This window comes from Meleagris gallopavo, chromosome 1 (assembly GCF_905368555.1).
Source record: "Meleagris gallopavo chromosome 1, MGAL_WU_HG_1.1, whole genome shotgun sequence".
Lineage (NCBI taxonomy): Eukaryota > Metazoa > Chordata > Aves > Galliformes > Phasianidae > Meleagris > Meleagris gallopavo.
In genome coordinates, this window is record NC_139404.1 from 13,976,333 (window position 1) to 13,997,102 (window position 20,770).

General features: G+C 43.4%; 1 long non-coding RNA gene across 3 annotated transcripts in view; it reads right to left on the reverse strand.

Annotated features, from left to right (window-relative positions):
* The window catches only part of LOC109370767 (uncharacterized), a 59,376-nt gene extending 39,477 nt beyond the window's left edge, over window positions 1–19,899 (reverse strand). For all 3 annotated transcript variants that reach the window (XR_014881381.1, XR_014881382.1, XR_014881383.1), the window contains exons 1-3: window positions 18,531–19,899; window positions 17,720–17,880; window positions 11,510–11,608 (exon numbers count right to left, since the gene is read on the reverse strand). This is a non-coding gene — a long non-coding RNA (uncharacterized LOC109370767). The remainder of the gene's footprint in view (window positions 1–11,509; window positions 11,609–17,719; window positions 17,881–18,530) is intronic.
* Between the last annotated feature and the right edge of the window lie 871 nt (window positions 19,900–20,770).

Sequence of the window (20,770 nt, forward strand, 5' to 3'; positions counted from 1 at the left end):
GAAATGAACAATATTGTGAGGAGCTGTCAATATAGGAACTCCAGCATTTGGCAACCTGCTTCTTCCTTCCACTGTCCATGTTCCTTGTACCTGGCTGCTGGTCTGGTTTGTTTTTTGATGAATTCATGCAATGTTAAGTGATTTCCCAGGCAGAGGTATTTCTCTGCTCCATTTCCTGCATGATATAAAGGGCAAAACTCAAAACTACGATAAAGCTGATAAATAATTGATGGGATGTTTAGCTGTCACTACTGATCCCTTTCTAGAAGCCAAGAAAGTACTCACAAAGTGCCCTTGGTTTGCAGCCCATAAAAGTCCTGCCTTCATAGAGTTGAAACCAAAGCCAGAAGAGCAACAGTGCTAATTACTCTGTATGACTGTTGCCACCGCTATCAACTACAACTGATAGAATGTACAATAAAATAAAACAAAATAAAATAAGAAAACTGCATGAAAACTCATTATGAATTTTTGTCAGCAAATGTGAGTACTGTGTTAAGATGGCATAAAGGCATTCAAAAAAATGCATTTTTGTTCTGTGACTTAAAGAAGTCTGTGCTTAAAGAAGTCTCTTCCTCAAGCTGTAGTGAGGACATACATATGATTCACAGTGCTGACTGTATTAGGTTTTTGCCACATCCTTGCAGGAGGGGAATATGGTCCTCTAAAAAAATAACATTTCCAGGAAAATGTTTTGTCTTCTTGCATGTGTGGCTCCAGAACAATAACTCAGAAGACTCCTTCCCTCTTTCTCCTTGTTTATTTGGTGCAGCTGTCAGGACATAATGGCTATTCCCACTTTCTATCTCTGCATAGTCAGTCAGTCCATTAGTTTTCCATTAGTTGTCCAGCTCTTCAGTCTCATGATAAAAAAAACGAAAAATACAGGGCAGGACAAGCACCACTTACTGGCAGAGGATCTCAAGGACAAGCATAGGGTCTGGAACTACTTCCTTTCTTTTCCTTTTCACTGCTTTACTTCCTGGCACAGTCAAACCCCCTAAATTTTATAATAAAACGTTGCATCACATGTGCAAATAGATCATATGGGAACTGAATAAGAGCAAAATAGTCTAAGGATTTCTACAGCCTGTGTGCCAGAAGAGCTCTCCCCACTTCCCGTTATTTTATGACTAAGTTCAGGGGAAGACACTGAGGTGGTAGAACTGAGCTTCTGGGAACTCAGATGGCCTTGGCAGCCTCACGGGCTCACTGCAGGCTTATACGGCAGCTCAGCACATCAGTCTTTGCCTCCAGTTCCTCAGTTTCCCAAAATGTGCCATGAGCATCACCTAGGGTGCCACTGAGAGGTTAATTTTTGAAGGTTAATAAAAGATTTTAAGATCCTGGGGTAAAGAATTAAATGTGTAGAGTTTTATTCAGTAGGCATTTGTGCTTTTTGATAGAAATTACTGTAAAGTAGGTCATAGATGAAAGAGAAGAGAGGCTTTATTGTAATGATAATGCTCTTTCAGAATATGTCATACTGGAGGTAAGATGTTTCTAGGCAGATTTCAAGCATATATGCAGTGGTGCAGCTTTTATTAAAATGCTTCAGTTGGTAGAATTTCTTACACAACTATACTGCAGGTAGATTTACTGAGTCTTTGTTAGCCAGTAATGTGGCCAGAAAGAGCTGAAAATCTTCTAACAGAGAACTATGCATGGGAAAACAGTTGTGTCGAAACTCAGAATCCCCATGAAACAGGATGATTCCAGCAGCATTTAATAAGAAAAGATGTAAACTCTTTATAGTAAGGCTGAAAGTTGTACTTTGGCACCTTCAGAGAGAACATTTGTATTTCATAGTCTAATAAAAATACTTCAACATTCAAAGCATTCACATTCAAAACATTTCAGTATTCAACAATACGCAAAGTTAGAATGCATCAAAATCTTTTTTTTTTTTTTTTTTTAAATTGTGATGTCATTCTGATTGTTTAAATGGCTCTACACAGTGCCTGGAAAACTAAGCTGACACTTCAGCTAGGAACATGCATTAAAAACTTAGAGCTGAAAATTGAATATATGCAATTATGAGGTCCGTCCCTGCAATGCCACCCAAACTTCTCACTGCCTAAGGAACCACATTCTTTCTCCACAATCTTAACAAACATTTCTACTTCAATATCAAAGTACAAAACCTGGATCAGCATCTACTTCGCCAAGTTTTACTAGATTAACTACTCTGGTTAAGACTGTAGGGCAATACAGTTCTCTCAAGTCAACACAGTAGGCTATTGTAGAAAAACCAGCTCTACTGACAAAGGAGTGCTGCTGGCTCATTTCTAGTATGGCCTGAGCCCAAATACTCCCTATCTGTGCCTTATATCACTGAGATTGGGTCAGGCTAGCAGCTTTTAGAGAGCAAATAAGCTTTTCTCAGCACTGAGGCCGAATTATCCGGGTCTGGGTGGAACAGCGGTGAGCTCAGCTAAAATCCTAGGGGGAATCAGCGTTGCAATAGCAACAGAAAAACCCACTGCTCACATCTGCTGTGGTTCTGGAAGTGCAGCATGTGTAACCCTGCAGAGCAGGTCAGATGCGACATGGCCATAAATAGATGAGACCTCAGGTTCGGGTCAGTTTATTGTAGGAACCTGTCTTCTGATCACTGTGGTGGTGTAGATACCACAGATTAGAGAAAAGAGAGGAAAGGTGTTGTGAGGTTCCTTCTCTAGTCCACATTATTTCTCCACTTTATTTCTTCAACCTCACCTACTACTAGCCTGTTTTGCTGTCAAAAACCAGCTGAAAGTAACACTACTGGGAACTGATTCAGCTTGTCATTAGAGGACAAATGTCAAAATCTTGAAGGCATCAGGCCAGAGAGAGAACCTAGAGTCACTTCATAATGCAGGCATGGAATTTCTGCTCCAAGAGGAACCGTGTCCAGTTCTGTGAGAGCAGACAGCTGCAAGAAAGAGGGCAGACTGGCTGTAGGAAAGCAAGGACCGAGCTTTCTGCGAAGAAATTTAGCTAGAACAAGGTAGAACTGCTCTTCTCAGGAGAAAAGCAGCCCCCTGCATGCTCTATCCCATCCTGCCAAGTGCAAAGCTCTGGACTGGAACCATGCCATGGCAGGGATTGATGCTTGACATGTTATTGGACATAAATGCCTTTTTTATGACCTCTAGGTTATTACAGAGATGAAAAATATTTGTGACCTTTCTATTAAACAGCAAACCCCAGGTGACTGTTCATTTTAAAGTGTAACGCTGGACAGTTCTGATTTCTTAGACATCTGTGGGATAGCAAACCCATCCCTATCTGGATGTTCCTCATGGGGTTTCTGCTCCAAGACCTGTCCTTTCAACAGGAAGGTCTTTCAGCCTGTGCGGATGCACACAACATCCTCATGTCATAAGTGAATGCATTTAAAAGTAAATCCTCTTTTACTTTAGGCGATAAAGAGTTAACCTACTTCTTACTGCATGGTCTAGGACAGCAGTTGGTGAGTGAGCTGTCCTTTAATTTACATGAACTTTTAAATGCCCATGGTGATGCCCATCCCAGACATGCTCATTACCTGGGACCTCAGCTGGGAAAGCATTTGTTTGCAGAGCTGGAAATAAACTGAAGCACCCTGCAAAAGCAAGGAAGAGGGCATTGTGCCAGAAGTAGGTAGAGTCAAGAGACAACAATAGAGACTGGCATGCTGGGCTCCTTTAGTACCTCCTCTCTTCCCAGTAAATTCCATGCTCCTTCAACATTTTTAAGCATGTTTACTTATTGCTAATGTAAGTAACACAGTATAGGTCTATCACCCCTCACATACAAGAGAGTTTTGGGCTCGTAAAAACATATAGTGCTCCCTTATTCCACTTGTTACTGCCTGAGTCCTTACACAAAAGGAAAATGTTCTCCAGAAATTATTAAAAAGCTTGTTTAATTGGGGTTTGTGTTGTTTTTTTTTCTTTCTTCTTCTTTTTCTTTTTTAAAGTGGCTAGATTCTCTTCATTTTTTTTTATCAGTTCTGCAGATTCTTCTGAACTGAAGAGTCCAAAGCCACTCTCTACATACCACAAGGAGAGCCACCAAAAGCATGTTTTGTCACCTAATGCTGAAGTTACAACAGCAACAACTTTGTTTTGCTTTGAAAAGCCCTAAGAGGTGTTTCTACTGAAAGAACATGTGTGATCAGTTCAGCAAAACTTTCCTAAACTTCTAAATTCTCATTTTATTTAGATTCTCAAGATCTTGAATCTCAAGATTTCAAGTGGCAGAAAGCACGCAAGTCCTGCTGGTCCTTGATGACTGTGTAGGACAATTCAGCCAACACTACCTACAGACTGGCCAGGGCAGAGAGACAAAGCAAGAAGCCACCAACAAGGCTAATACCAGGCCCCATAGTTTATAATCAAATTAGGGTCTGGGTTACAGAATCATAGAAATCACAAATCACAGAAACACCAAGGTTTGAAAAGACCTACAAGATCATCCAGTCCAACCATCCACCTATCACCAATAGTTCTCACTAAACCATGTCCCTCAACACAAAATCCAAACGTTCCTTGAACACCTCCAGGATCGGTGACTCCACCACCTCCCTGGGCAGTCCATTCCAGCGCTTGACCACTCTTTCAGTATTTCCTAATGTCCAGCCTAAACCTCCCCTGGCGCTGCTTGAAGCCATTCCCTCTGGTCCTATCACCAGTTACACAAGAGAAGAGGCTGACCCCCAGCTCACTACAGCCTCCCTTCAGGTAGTTATAGAGAGCAATAAGGTCTCTCCAGAGCCTCCTCTTCTCCAGACTCAACAATCCCAGCTCCTTCAGCCGCTCCTCATAAGATTTGTGCTCCAGACCCCTCGCCAGCTTTGTTGCCCTTCTTTGAACCCGCTCCAGGGCCTCAGTGTCTTTCTTGCAGCGAAGGGCCCAAAACTGGACACAGTACTTGAGATGCGGCCTCACCAGAGCTGAGTACAGGGGGACAATCACTTCCCTATTCCTGCTGGCAACACTGTTTCTGTGATGCAAGCCAGGATGCCATTGGCCTTCTTGGCCATCTGGGCACACTACTGGCTCAGGTTCAGCCGAGCATCAATCAATACCCCCAGGTCTATTTCCTCTACACAGTCTTCCAGCCACTCTGCCCCAAGCCCGTAGTGTTGCCTGAGGTTGTTGTGGCCAAAGTGGCAGCACCAATTGCACCATTACCATTACATTTACCATTGCAAGCAATAGTGTGGGAACTTGTCCCTGCCCTCCCCTTTCACTTATCTAGACCACAGCTTTCCCATGGCATGGGACAGTTGTACAAATGATGTTCAGCGTAGAAGTAAAGTACTTCTACTTTCATGGAGGCACCCCTTACATTTCACACAGTTCCACAAGTTATTTATTCAGTTGATTAACAAGAAAACTTGGTTCCAAGTTTCAATATGCCTGCAAGCTGAGTAGCTGGGAGAAAATACCATGCTGTGCTATCACCCTGTGATTCAGAGGGCCAGGATTCAGAAGGTTATATCCAAGCTGTGTATGCCAACATTGTACTGGGGGAGTTTAGGAGCCTTCTGTGGCATTACTTGCAAATTCCACTAGAGGAAAAGCACAGTGTATATCAGCTACTGGAACAAAGATGTATTTGTGACCCAGTGCCAGAAATAGCTAGTCCTGAGTAGGCACATGGGTTTGCCCTGAATATTTGTTGGAGTTTATTCAATACAAGATAGAGGTGACAGAGCTGGAAAACTGCTTCAAAATTTGCAATAGCAAGCTAAGATAGTGGTGACTGTTCAATGACCATTATAAGGTATACTGGGCTAAATATAAACTTCTAGCTGATCAATGTTAATGTAAAATAAGATTCTATATGAATTGTAAGGGAGAACAAAGCAAGAGGTAACTGGTAACTCCTTCAACAACTGTTGCTTGGCCTGCCCAGGGAGTGGTAGCTACATCCCCTGGTCTGCAAACGGAGGAGGGCAGAGATGTGCTAGAAGGTCCCTGTGGAGAATTATGGGCTGTATAATTAATATACAGTGTCCTACAAACAGCTAATATCATCTTTTTTTTTTTTTTTCAGAGAAAAAAAAAGCCAAAAATCTGAACAACACAACACTCACACTTTTGTGACAGGATATTGAATTACTGCAACAAGGTGACTTTCGTGCAATTTTGCTCTGGACAGGTGACAGTCCCTCCAGTCCATACCCAACTGCTGGGGAGCTTGTTCTGCCTGCAGCTACTGTGCTTCATTTCTGCTACACCTCATATGCCACCTAGTGGCTCCTGAAGCGGGAAATTCCTTACTGAACATGATTTTAGACTCCCTGCTTCTGCCAGTTATTAGATATTTCTCAACATTGCTGATGAAGAAGAAAGTTGAGGCACAGTGCTGCCATACATCATGTATGAACCTACTGATGTGCAGGTGGCTGAGTGCAGTTAGATATCACAGCATGTGCCAGCACGGCTGCAAATGCCCCCAAAATGGCCCACCCCAAGTATTACCTCACACCAGCCATAGCAAGATCTTGCTCTTCATTGCACTCTCAGAGTCTCTTACAAGAAATTTCCTCCACTTTGGGCTTTGCTTATGGCTCTCCCATTTGCCCACCATGCTCAAAGCTGTTCCAGGGCCTGAGCCCTTCAGCTGCTCACCACACCCCTCTATCCCACCACTGTAACCAAATACCCGGTGAAGAGTTCACTGGACTTTTTACTTGAAAGCAGTCAGTAATGGCAGGCACTTGCTACAAAATTGACAGGTTGATTAAAATCAAGATTTTCAAGAAAAATTTAAATCAGAAATGCTAAAAGTGTTCTTTTCTTCTTACTGACTTATTACATGGGCCAGAGAGGATTTTATTGTTCATTTCAGCAGTTAAACTCAGAATGCCCCGCATTCAGGTTATAATGCCATAGCCTTGTGGTTGGAAGAAAAAAAAAGTTTTGGCTAGGAACTATGTTTTGTTTCCAAAACAATTAATTTCATTACTTTTTCTTCTGACTGTGGCAGCCTAATTGCTGTACTAATAAATACCTCTGCATCTCAGCCAGCCCCTAAGTGAGACAGTGTCTGCAGAAGAGGCTGGCAGAAACCCCTTGGAAGACAGCCAGCACTGTGGTCACTAGGGTAAGCCCAGCTCCAGCCAGGACATCTGGTCACAGTCACAGAGCATGTGTTTGCTGTTACTTAATGGAAGACCTTGGTCATCCTCACATTTGGGAAATAGATTTCCAAGTCAGCCGGGGCAAAGAGAGGATCCAGACCTGATCCACATTATCTCTAGCACCTGCAGTAGGCAATGACAGTAGTAAAGAAGTGCCGCTTTCCCTAACCAGCAACTTCTTGCCTTTCACTGCAAACTATTAGTAACAGGATAATCCATTCTGAAAGTACCAGCAAAGTTTCCTTTTGCAGAAATTTCACTATTTCCATTTGAGGTGATTTGGAGAAATTTGTTTACTTCTTGAAGTAATACATGCCCAAAGCCATTGGCTTCTTTAACCCAGAGCACTGCCTCTGTTTTTTCAATGGTTTGTTTGTACCGTACCGTGTGTATCTATGCCAGGATATAAAGTACATATCTGCATCAGTTTGTCTTCTTGCTATACAGAACTCCAAAACACCAAACCTTTCCAGTGTTTGAGAAGTATTATGATTTTAGAGTACCAGTCCCCTGGCAAACTGGTGGGCTGTTGTTTTCTTCAGCATTTTTCAAGATAGTTTTAGCCACAGAATATGTATATATACACAAAATGGCACTTGAATTCATGTTTGCTGTGGTTCTGATTCTACTCCTGGTTTAAATTCAGGTGCTGACCTTAGGTATATGTACCACCAGTATTATATCTCAAGACTACACAAAAATGCTACAATTAGTGGCAAAGCTGTGGACTGTGAGAAATGTCCCTGCCTTTCAGGAACTGGTTTGTCACCATTGATGAGGACAATGAAGATGAATGGATGCCATGAACAGTTGCCCTGCAGTTTGGAAAACAGCATTATTGCACCAAAGCCCTGCAGCTGCACTGGGTCAGTAACCAGGCTTCTGGGCGACCACGTCAGGGCCTCCTAGGCGGCTATGTCAAGGGCTTCTGGGCGACCACGTCAGGAGCTCCTGGGTGGCCACATCAGGGCCTCCTGAGCGGCCATGTCAGGGGATCCTGGGAAGTAATTTCAGGGGCTCCTAAGCAGCCATCTCAGTCCCACCAAGGTGCCCAACAAGCCCCAGGCTCAGGGAAGAGTGCCCGGGAAATACGTGAGGAAGGAAAACTGGTGTGAACCCCTTTCTCCTGCCGAGAAGGCAATAAACAGCCATGTGCGTGATCTGCAGCTAGAGGGCAGGCTCATTTTCTTGTAAAAGTTGGTAAATAGTTTGTCCTGGTTTCAGTGACTTTCAGAGCATTCAGCAGAAATTACTAAGCTGTAAATCACTCAGGGCAAAGTGGAGAAGTCTTCTGTATATTAATAAGGGGGGCAGGCAGGAAACCAACCCAAACACAGAAAAAAGAACAGCAGATACACAGCTTTCTGGTTGCTTTGCAGCCCTGGCTTCTGCCAGCAGGGCCTGCTGCTGACAGCAGCCACAGGACTGGTGGGAATGCTTCACAGATGTGTCTCATTGCAATCCTCCATCACATAAAATGTTCCATTGTTCTTTGTGGCCATAAGACCTGGGAGTTGGTCGGTGGCAGTGAGCACAGCTGGAGCTGCTGTCCACGACCAGGTTGGCTCCTATGCTGTGATGTGCCCAACCAGGCCTCTGCTGCCACAGCAGCACTGGCTTTAGCACAGTATAATCAGATTTTCTTTGTCCTTTCTTAAAAGACCCAATGAAAAAAATTGGCTGTCATAGTGCTGCCCTCTGCAGTGGGAACGTCCTTATTTAAGCATATGGGAAACTGTTGACACCGCCTAGTATCACTGCCGTGCCGCTGTTAATACAATTATTGATGAGGCCAAATAATCCTAAAAGTGATGCCTGAAAATTACAATCACTGTAAATAATTCCAGGGTCTCAGATGGAACAAGCCTGTGGCAAAACACAAGTGCTTCTCCTGTTCCCAAACAGCCGTGTGCCAGGGGGTTTGCCAGGTATTGTGTCAGGAGAAGGGTTTCACGCATGAGAGGTGAGAGAAGCACTGTAAAACTGCGTGCCAAGAAAGGTGTAAAAAACATCCTGAGCAGCCCTAGGAGTGCAGCTGCTGGAGAAGCCCAGAGAGGTCCTTGGGGCTGTGCACCAGCGGAAAATAAATCGCAACAGTGTGGAGAAAAAAGATTTCTCATCAACTTTAAATTTCCTTATGTATGTTGGTAGTACATTTTGACTTTTATCTAGTTTGCAGAAATGAGTCTGCAGTGTTTTTTTTCTAAAGTGTTGCCCTGGATAGAGATGGACTTTGAACTGTGCTTGATACACCCTCTGTGATGATGGGAATGGATGGATAGAGAGGCAGAGAGGTTTGCATTTGCAGAAATGATAGGCAGTGTCAGCCTGGTTTGGAGAGGGAGAGTTTGCCATGTTGGGTGTGAGGAGGATTTGACAGCTCCCAGTGCATGCTTGTTGCCCTCCAAAAAGTAGGCAGAATCTTAAAAGGCCAGTAGGTATTTGGAGGAGTTGCACATGCAGCACAATGTACAGAACTGAAATGAAGTAGCCAAACTTCTTTTTAATAGTTACTGAGAAAAGAATTCCTATCACTGCAGTTCTTCCTATCTACAAGGGCCAAATCCTCATGGTTTGAGCATGGATATCTGATGCTGAAAGAACTGCTCATTTCAGTAGAGAAAGGCTTGGAAGAAATTTGGATAATGAGGATGCTGTTAGAAGCCTGGAGAGCCTCTGGGAGCACAGAAAGCTGCAAGGAGTGCTGTTCACCAGCCTGTTCCCAAACCAGCCAGAAGGGAGAGGTTACTGTGAAAGAGCACCAGCAGAAGGCAGGAAGATAGAGAGAGGTTTAAGCACAGGTGAAGCTGAGATGAGGAGGTGGAGCTGTGAGGATAGCACATTTATTTTTCTTGTTTAACCAACATGTAAATCAAGCCACAAACAGAATGGGAGCATTTCATCCTGAACTGTGCATACGAACGAGACATGAAAGTGGAAGTAGTGCTGCAGGGTAAACCTCTTACCAGCAGCAAGCCATGACCTCAGATTTAACAGTGTCAAGGTAAATAGCCCTGGCCCAAGCCCCTGACTGGCAAAGCAGGAAAATTATGCTAAATCGATGTTCACTGGACAAATTTTCCATGCTCACAAATATTCACCAATGACAAATAGCCAGTATTTTTCTTTAATTGGGAAAAAAATATAAACTAGACAGGAAGGCAGGGGTGTGGTGGTGTGAGCAGTTCCCACCATGTCCCTTGTGCCATCACCATCCTTGTTCCAACACCATCCTCTGCTCCTGCCTCTGCTTTTCCAGCGCACAGCCACTCAATGCTTTGTTTGGGCTCCAGGGCCCATACATTTCATGGAGAGCAGAGCTGCCTCTTGCTCAAGAGAGGAAATGCTGTGGTAGCTTCTTCCATTTCATGCATTTGCCAAAATCCTTCTTGCTTTGAGCACCCTGCTCCATTACTGTAGCATTTCTGGTGCTGAAGTTTATGTTGGATCTTCTCTGATTAATGATTAACTCCCTTCTACCAGAAATTCCTCTCTAACATAGAGAAGCACCACCAAAAACAGTGCACCTGCATGCTCACCTGTCTCGTTTCTCCCTTTACTCCATCAGAGCTCCAAAAAACATCGTCCACGGCAGATTCAAATCATCGTTAAAGGAGACTGAAAGCCTCCTGGTGCCTCCTGCTTTAACCTTACTATGTGGCATTCCCTAACTGCCTAGCCCCAGCCTCCCAGAAACCAAACATCCCTCAAAAAAAAAGTTAAGATGACAAGAAGACACTCGATTTTAGCTAACTTATCATTGATTATAACAACAGAAACTGCTAGTCCACAGCCCTGGGTAGGATTATGCATGCACATCCATGAAAGAGGAATGAGAAAGAAAGCTGACAGAGCAATTGCTTTTATAGCTTTCCCCCATATGGATGAGGTCCTGGATAGTTTAGCTGCTCAGAATTCCCCATAATACATAACAGAGTGGTGTTTCCCACAGAGGTGTAAGGGAGGATGCATGGGTAGGTGAAGGAGCATACCCATGCTCTCCCATAGTGCCTGTGTGACACAACCTGGCAGGGCATGGAAGAGGCTGCATCTGCCATCAGCTGAGAGGTTCCTGGTAATAGCAGGCAAAGAAGGAGCCAAATCTAGTTGAACCACAGTGTGCTCAGGCTTTTTACAATGTGTTAAAAAATCTCAGCTGTGCACTTGCTGGTAGTATGGCGCAGAACCAAGCTGTCCCAATGCTGCCAGGTATGCCACTGCCAGGTCTCCCACTTCACTCATCTCCACTCCTCCATCACAGTGTGCACAGATTTCCACTATGGAAGGGAGCGGTGCTGGGCAGCAGGATCAATCACATCCCTGTCTAGCAGGTTGTTAAGGCAGGAAGGTTTCCATTAAGTACGCAAGGGTGTTAATTTATTGCATGTTTACCTCTTCTCACCAAATGCTCTTCTAGGTCACCCCTCTGCCCGCCTCTCACTGCCAGCTGCTGTCCTCCAGATCGAGTAGCTGCTCAGCTACTTCAGAGGTCTGGAAAATAGAGACATGTATACATATATTAGATGGACTGTATATGGTGTAAATGGCTTACAGCATTGCAAAAACACAAAAGCACGTTCCTCTGCAGAAACTGCTGTATGGACAACTGAAGGTAACTGTGCACCAAGAGATTATCATTAATGGAGTCTGAATCCACCAATCCAAAGCTACTGCCCCATTCACAAATGTTAGGAATTTTTTTTCTATCAAAAAGATTTTCTCAGAGTTGTACAACTTATGGTCTATTATTGGATCAAGGGAAATAAGACTAACAGCAGCAGAATGAATAATAAATATATAGAGCATTACTGATTTATTGTTTAAATAACATATGCTATAGGAAGTTTCTATTAACTGCATCTGAGAGGTGAGATCACTAGTTTCTAACAAAACAGTGCATAAACTAAACATATAGCAAACAGTGCTGCTAAAAATTATCGTATTTTCAGCAAAGATTGTGAGTATTCTCCAGTAGAAGAATGGTTCCTTCATTACTCATTGGCCTTCATCAATTCAAGTCAGCTTCCAAATGCTTTTCAATGTCTTTAGTGTAGCTTCTGGTCATTATTAAGAAGCTTTTAAGAAAAGATCATACCACTGAGCTCTGAGATCTGAGTGAATCTGAGATCACAAATAGCCAAAGGACTGGGGCCCGCTTGTCACATGATGTCATTCTATTTGTTCCACACAACTAAGAGGCAATAAAGAATGAAGTCCACTGTTATCCAGGAAGATATATGCAACCCACTGCTTTCATTTAAGTTGGTCAGGCAAGTGTAGTGTAGATGTAGGTTATGGGTAACAAGCCTATTACAGCAGCTGTTGCAAGCCCAGGCTCAAGAGGAGATAAGTCAGTAGGAAATGCAAACAGAAACTAGACTACGTATAATGATTGATCTCTTTTTTTGTATGACACATAGATTAACAAGCTCTCTAACTCCATAAAAATGCTCTCAGAGATGGCAAAACGTAAGAAAATGCCAATATGATTTGAATTGCTGTTACGTTTACAGTAGCCAGAAAGAATTCCCAAAACAAAAATAGAAAATCACTATATTTCTCTGAGTGAGAAAAGTGAAGTACAATGGTATGTCTCATGAATTCCTATTTTATGTGCCAAATTTCAGCCAAAGAAAGGATTTTCGCCTAATAAGGAAATTCTTGAAAGCTTCAGATTATTACAGAAACTGTGAGTCTGCATTAACTGCTGATGGATACCAGTAGAAATCATTGCAACAGTAGCCCTTGTCCTTCTTTCTGTTGCAGTGCCATCTCACATGTGCCTGGATAAAGAGTCATTTGTTCCTAGATCAGGGTGTCTCATTGGCTCTGACACTCTTCTGCAAAACGAGGGAATTTTCTATAGGCAGCATTCTATTTCCGTTTCCCTGGGCATAGTGACAGGGTCATTGAGACAAACTCAGAAGCTTCTGGGGATTCAGCAAGGTTGTGTGTGCTCACCTCCCGCTACCCAGAAGACCTGCTCTGACATCGGATCCTGTCTCAGAGCGTTAACCATTAATGTGATATGTAATTGATGTGTTATGTGATGTGTAATTCTACATACAAGATGCATGTAGAAAACTGCCCAGATCTCGCTGCTGGAGGAAAGAATGGAAAAAGGCCTTAATGCTTCATATTTTCAGATCAGCTCTGCATTAGGTAGGCTTGGCTAGATTCTCCCTGGACACTCAGATTTCTGAGCTGCTGTAGGCACAAAGAAACCTGAAAAGAAATATTAAACAAAGTTATAACCAGGGAAGGCACTTGGATGCCTGTATCAGCCCATTGTGCTGCCCATGAGCGTTTCACACTTGTGTGGGCATGCATCAGAGGAAGCAAGCCCATGGGGGTGACATGCTGTAACATTACTCACGTAGCTGGAAAGCTTCTTTGGTTTTACTCTTTACATACACATTCATCTAGAAATCTGTCCTCTCATCAAGTAGAGCATGACAAGAAACAGTCATGATGAAAAAAAGTGTTGTCCCTTGACAAGAAGCGTTTGAGTCCTCTGCAATGGAGAATGAGCAGTGGAAGATGGCAGTTAGCAAGGCCTCTGAGCAATGCTGTCTTCACTTTGGGTCTTTTCTTTTGTTGCATGGAGTAGCATTAGTGCAATGAACTGTTACACCACAGATAGCTAAGGGAATTACAAGCAGATGATAGCAATGATAGTGCCTGGATGGCTGGTAAGGCCTAGCTGCATTTGACATGGTTATGAACAACAGAGTTAGGCAATATAATAAAGAATTGGATTTGGGCCAGGCTACAAGGAGTACACAAAGCTGTGTCGGCTACTGTGTCACCTGAGATTTCAGAGACATGTTCAAGTATGTAGTCTGAAGGGAGGGAGGAAAAACTACATCATCCTCATGAGCAAGATCACTAGAGGAGACCATGAGATGCTCCCATAAGGAAGAGAAGCAAAGCTCTGGAGACAGGAGCTGCAGTTCAGTGGTTGCCACATACATTTTTGGAATTACACAGATGTATTGACCATTGTCTGTGTCATACAGAAAGGACGTGTCAATTTCTGCATATCACTGATGCCAACTCTAGTTTCTAAATTAACTCTTTTTCTCCCTACTCTTCTCATTAGTGACAGCCCACCTGCAAATCCCTGAAGACAAGATGCAGTGTACTTTCTACCTTCAACGTGGAAAACTAAGCAGCAGGTGACTCTCTAAAAGTCTTGAGCCCAGTAGAAATTGCTTCCACTGTTAGCCCAAGTTCTGTTATTGCTACTGAAAGGCTTGACCTTGCCAGAAAACCATACAGAATTGATGTGTTCATGAGATGAGGACATTACATGACAGAATTGTGCTTTATAGGTGAAAGAAAATAGTTAAGAAAAGTTTTCTGACTATGCTCCTTCTTGAGAAATGATTACATCTAGACCACTCGTTCCTTCTGAAGTTCCGTCTGTCACAGAGTGTGTTAGCTCTCTTAATTCCCATTAAGCAAAAGGGAACAGTGCAATTCTGGTCTCTCAAAAAGGTTAGCAAAGTAGTGCAAAATGTTCAGAGAAGACTAATAGACGTAGCCCAATTGCTGTCCAAGGAGTAGTGCAGGAGAGTGGGGCTTCTCAAGCTGAAAAAGAGATGAGGATATTGCAAAAAGAAATTATAAAATTATTAATACAAAGAGTGGATAGGAATTGAGTGTTCACTGTATCTCCAGGACAAGAATGAGGGAGCTGCTAAGGCAGGTAGGAGCCAAATCCAGAGCAACCAAAAGGACGAAAGCAACCTGGTCGTGCAGCAGGCAGTAGTCCAGCCAAGGAACTCCTTCTCCAGGAAGAGTGAGATTGATTGCAAGGAGCGCAATCCCTCAGATGTTTGGAGGGATCCATGACACAAAGAGACCACAGCAGGTTCTGGAAAGCCTCTGAGCTGGAAATAGCTAGAAGCTGCTGTAGTGTTACGGGAGAAATGATAGATTTGTTCTCAATTTTTCCTAGGTGTCTCTGTTTATGGCCAGTATTGGAAGCAGAACAGATGGTCTAATCCAGGACAGCTGTTCTTACCTGGAGCAAGAACAGGGAAGTTAGGACTCAAGTAAAGAGAGAGATCCCAAAGAGAGCAAGGGTGCAGGATGAAGCAAAGCAGAAGGTGAGGTTGAGTGAAACTGGTATAGCTAGACTGCAGTCCAAAGGTGTAGATAAGAAGGCAGAAGAAAAGCTGCAGTTTCAGCTCCAACCAGGCTCAGGCTGAGCCCAGGCATGCCCCACTATTATCAGGAGCAAAGCTTCCACTGATCTGGCAGATCAAGCCCTAAAGACATAAAGGCAAGCAGACAAATGAGGAGTTTCAGGGTCAAAGAATATTTCCAGAATATCAGGAGACACAGCACAGTTGAGTCCATACAGGCAGAATTTGCAATTTATCTGTGTTATCTATCTGCCAGATCCAAATGGTTTCATTCCTGGTAAGATACAAGTAAAATTGGGATTTACAGATACTCTTTTGCAGAGTCTGCAAGATCCTAAATAAGAACTACTCTGTAGGCATTGCCCACAGCACAGTTATTTTTTAGATCTTTTTATTGGGTACTTAGAAATAAGCAGTGCTGCCTCTACTTCACTCCAAATGTGATATAATTCAGTAGCGAGAAGTTACAGTCTTGGCCTCAAGGCAAGGTGCAAAGCCTCCAGAAAGCCTTATGGCTATGTAGGTTTAAGAAATATGGCCACAGAATGTTCCTTCCGCATGGGAGGAGCCACTAGTTATTAGTTACCCAAAACAATGACTATTGCATTAATGAACAAAATAAATATTTTTCTTTCCAGAACGGAATAATGTTCCACGTTCCAGTGGACATTCCTAAATATCACAATTCACTCCATCCAGACAACAATTATTTTGGGTAATGACCTTGAAATTAGCCTTTCCTGTTGCGCATTTCTGCTTTTCTTTAGGACTGGTCTTTGTTTTATGACTCACACTTGCAGTTTCTCAATAAATGCTCACACTACAATCGGAATTTTCAGAGAAGAATCTCTTTCAGCTGAAGTACACAGCATTTGTTGGACTGCTGAAAACAAAAGCATTTTAAGAAGCTGATCTGATTTACTGGTTAAACTCAAAATGTGCCAAATTGCTCTGCAGACATGGCATAGTCTCTGACCTACACCAAGGCTGGAAATTGTTCCAGGCTGTGACGTGCCGTGTCTGTTCACGTCAGCTGTGCACTGAGAAATGTAAAAGGAAATGGCTTGCTGAAAAATCTCCTTCAGCTTAGGGATGGAAGAGATTCCTGTAAAACATGTTATTTGGGATGAAATCAGCTTCTCAGACACAGGGAAGAGTGATGTCATTTCTCACAGAATTTATTAAGATTTCTCAGTTTTCTTCCAGTGTGCTTAGGACAGCACGCAGAGATGAGCACGTTGCATCTGTCTGATGATGTTTACAGACATCTGCCCCATTCAGCCTGCCTGGCTGTCATCCAGCCAAATGCCATCAGTCCTTAACAACTCAGTGCTTGATTTTTTTCATCATTAAGAAAAAAACAAAACTAAATTGTAAATCGACTTCTCTGTGTGTACATTCATTTCATGTCTGCTCCTCTGCATCCTGCTCAGATGCAGCGGGTGCATTGCAAAGCTGAGCTTCTCCACATGGGCCAGGCCTTGATCCTCACTACTTACAGACATGTTTTGACAGCAGGAAGCTACAGGAGTGGGTTTCACCCAGATCTTCAGTATCTATTCTCCTATTTGTCTTCCTTATCACATCTGCTTGTCCTGTACATTTACTGAGGAGGAGGAAGCTTGCATGCAAGGACAGATGTTTGGAAGAAGAGCAGACCTGCCTCAGCACAAAGCCTCAAGATCTCTGTGGACATTGCCTAACACAGCTTTTGTTAACTGTTCAGAAGGAGGAGCTTTAGAGTACATTCAGGCTGTAGTAATATGAGCATTTTCATTTGAAAAGAGTCTGCCCTGTGCCTTCAGTCTGTTTTTGTGCTCTAGTCATGCCATATCATCACAAGAATGTGCTTCTGCACCATGAGCTGTCCTGGAGAACTATCTGGCTAAAAACTCACATAGCTGAGTGAAAAAAATACGTATATTTTCCATCCAGCTTAGTTCTCTGATGTCATTTAACACAGGGCAGCACTGAGAGCTATCACTGCACGAGGGAGGTAATTGCTTCCCACAACTGTCCCAGTTCTGCCAAGCACTCCTCAAGTAGAAGCCCAATCTTCACCTCATGGGTGTGCACCATAGCAGGCTGAGGGAACTGGGATTGCTCAGTTTAGAGAAAAGGAGGCTCAGGGGAAACCTTATATCTCTCTATAACTGTCTGAAAGAAGACTGTTGAAGTGGTGGTCGGCATCTTCTCCCAGGTAACAGTGATAGGAGGAGAGGTAACAGCCTCAAGTTGCACCAGGGAAGATTTAGGTGCACTAGGGAGGTGGTGGATTCACCATCCCTGGAGGTGTTCAAGAAAAGGGTTGATGAGGAACTGAGGAACTTGATGAGGAACACTGAGGAACATGGTCTAGAGTGATCACAGGCATGAGTTAATGGCAGGACTAGATGATCTTAGTAGTCTTTCCATCCCTAATGATTCTGTTATTCTATGATTTCCACACCTCAGGTCATTCTCGTTTGTGTGTAGATGCCAAAGTGTCATATGAAGAGGTCTCATCAGAATCCTTGCATGGGATATGCCAGCACTCTCTCCTTTAGTTACAAGGGCCGGAGGAGAAGCATTTCTCTGGGTTCTTCTTGCTTCATTTCTTGCTCTTGAGACCTTTTTGGGAGATTTAAGTAGACAGTTTATATAGGTGAATTCTTAAGTAGTTTTCACCCCCCTGCCTCTCACTCCCATTAATCAGTGGGTGGAGCAGCATTCTGCTCAGCCTTGAGACCTTCAGATTCCAGAGAAAATGTGACACTAAATTACTTCCCTTCTAGCACAAATTAGTGGGTGGGAACAAGAAGCTGGTGACACACGACCAGTTTGGCACTGTCCGTTAATAGCTGTGACCTTTGTGACTAATGCAGCACTAAGAGGCATTGGGAGGGTGCCCTAAATCCGTCCCTCTGGTGCAGTTGTCATCCTTATCTCATCGCCCACCTGAGTGGGGAAGCTGCAGTTCCCAAGCCTGCCAATTCCTGCACAACACACAAAACTCTGGACCGTGTTTGCTGACCGCTGACGGCTTAGACAGAGGATGGATTTTGCAGTCTAGCTGAATGTGGGCTCTGCACAGGGTCTGCTTTGAGGCTCAGCCCCATCCCTTAAGGTAAAGACCCTTCCAAAACCTTCCAGTGGCTGTGTGCCAGCACTAGGCGCAGGATGCGGTCACAGATACCATTTAAAGCGATGGACCAGCAGACACAGGTGGAGCATTTAGAATCCTACAGACATGGAAATCAGTTGACAATGGAAGATCTTACCTCAAGTTTCAAAATATATGGTCAGCCAACACTGAATCCTGATCAGGGAAACTTGCCTGGAATTGCTGAGTTGCAGTTGCAGGATCTGGAGCATGGACTGAGATACAAAACAGTGGAGGACACACAAGCAAAGAGGAGCGAACAAGGAGACAGAGCTTCACCCAGAGCTTTCAGATAACACCTGTGAGCCAGGGAAATCCCCACAGGCTGGTGTGCAGTGAGTACTTCCTGCTGCACCAGGCTTGGGCAGCACTGATACCAGGGCAAACTGCAGTGGAGGTGGGAGGGAATGGACCCCACAACTCCTACAGTAAAGTCTGCCCTGCAGTGGGTTGCCCTGATTCTATTTGCTTATGGTGAATTCACCGCCTTTCATTTACTTATAGTTGCTTTGCTGTGAATTTCCCTGTCTCTTATTCAGCTTTGCAAATGCTGTCTCTTTGAAAGAACTGTCATTTGATTAAAGGATGCAAAACCTATGAAAAGTTATGTGTGAAAGGCATACAAACAGCAGCACTGCCAATCACGAGAGTTTATGAATCAGCATTCACAAAATTGAGAAAATTAAGATTTTCTCTGGTGGTCAGATTTGATCTTCTGCTGTCTTCTGCTGAACTTCTGCAAAACTTCTTTCACAGATGCATGAGAGAAGCATTAATTTCCTGAAAAAAAAAAAAAAAAGAAAAAAAAAGAAAAAAAAAGAACAACCAACAGCTTTTGCTCTGCAGCTGTGGCAACTAGGCTTTGCTCTGTCTGCACAAGCACTGCCAGGCTCCTGCCCTTCCCCCTGCTCTATCTGCCTCCAAGCTATCGCTGGTGCTCTACTAGCTCAGCCTGACAGCAAACCTGCTCGGAGCATTGATCTGGCTCAAAATTACCCCTCATTTTTTGGAAGAGGAGGCACTCAGGGGTAGCTTTCCCTTAGGAGAGGCAGCCTCAAGAAAAACAACATGGGAATGAGAGCCGTGCTAGCAACACAACCAAAGACTTCATCTCCTTCCACTCCTAAAGAAAATCCCAATTTGCTTCCAAAGAAAATCATGATTCCCTCCTAAAGAAAATCCCAGTTAGCCTTAAGGCTAACGGGAGCAGTACTTTGGCTTCAGCTCACTTCTGCCTTGCTGTGTTGCCCCTGCAAAGCAAGCTGTGCCATCAGTTTGGATGTACTGATCACACCATGGCAATAGATACATATCTACAAACTTTAACAGAAAATACATTTTTCACTCAAAAATTAGGGCTTCGGCTTCTTTTCTCCAAGCAGCTCTGTGTTTGACTTTCATCTTTACGACTTAAAACTCCAGGGAATAGAAAGCCAGGTCCTGAAAATTTTTCTGAACCACAAAACCACATGTGCCTCATGGAAGAAATGCCTTATGCTGCAGCACTGCAGAGATCTTGCTTTTTCTTTGGCTGCCATTCATTGTGCACCGTGTTTTGTGTTGCTGGAGATGCCACCACATCCCTGGGAAAGGCTCAGCTTGAGAAATCAGGGACTTCTCAGGTTGTCACAAGAAAGGCTTCAGATTAAGTCTACTCTCGACTTTCTGCTCAGCCTAGTGCAGGAGACAAACCAAAAGATGAGCAAAGAGTGCTACCACGGTTGACGTGTTTCATCAGCTTTACCAGAGACCGGCTCAGGATCGGAGAAAAAGCATCAAGCAGTTCTCCACATCCCAAAATAAATACCGATGGGGTTCAAAACAAACTTTGGAAAAAAAATATAAGCATTGTCTGCCAGGAACAAATTTGAAGTTGTAAAAATATTTACTGTATGCAAAGGTTTTTGCCATCCAAGAGCCTTCAGGATCATTTTTGAGGCTATTATTTCAACAGTAAAGATACACAAAAATTTTTGATTGGAACATCTCTTATCTTCAGCAGGCTACATGTGAGCATGATAAAGCTCAGTGTTGTCCTTGACGCTGAGTTCTTCCTGCATTGCTGGAAGTAATTCTCATTACTTGGACACACTGTAATGTGCTTCACAGCACAGTCAAGACGAAAGATTAGCTGGTGGATGCGGCAGGAATCTCTGGGAATGCTCCATTATCTTACTCTCAGAAGTCTTAAGAATGAGACAGTGGAGGTAGACTATGCTGACATTTTTACTTTATTACACATCAGATTGGAAAATAGGGGAATATAATGTCGGAAATATCCTTGTTAAGTGATATCATTGATTTCTTCCAATCCATTCCCAAAGCTTTTGAGTCAGGCTTCTGAAATACACAGCAGTA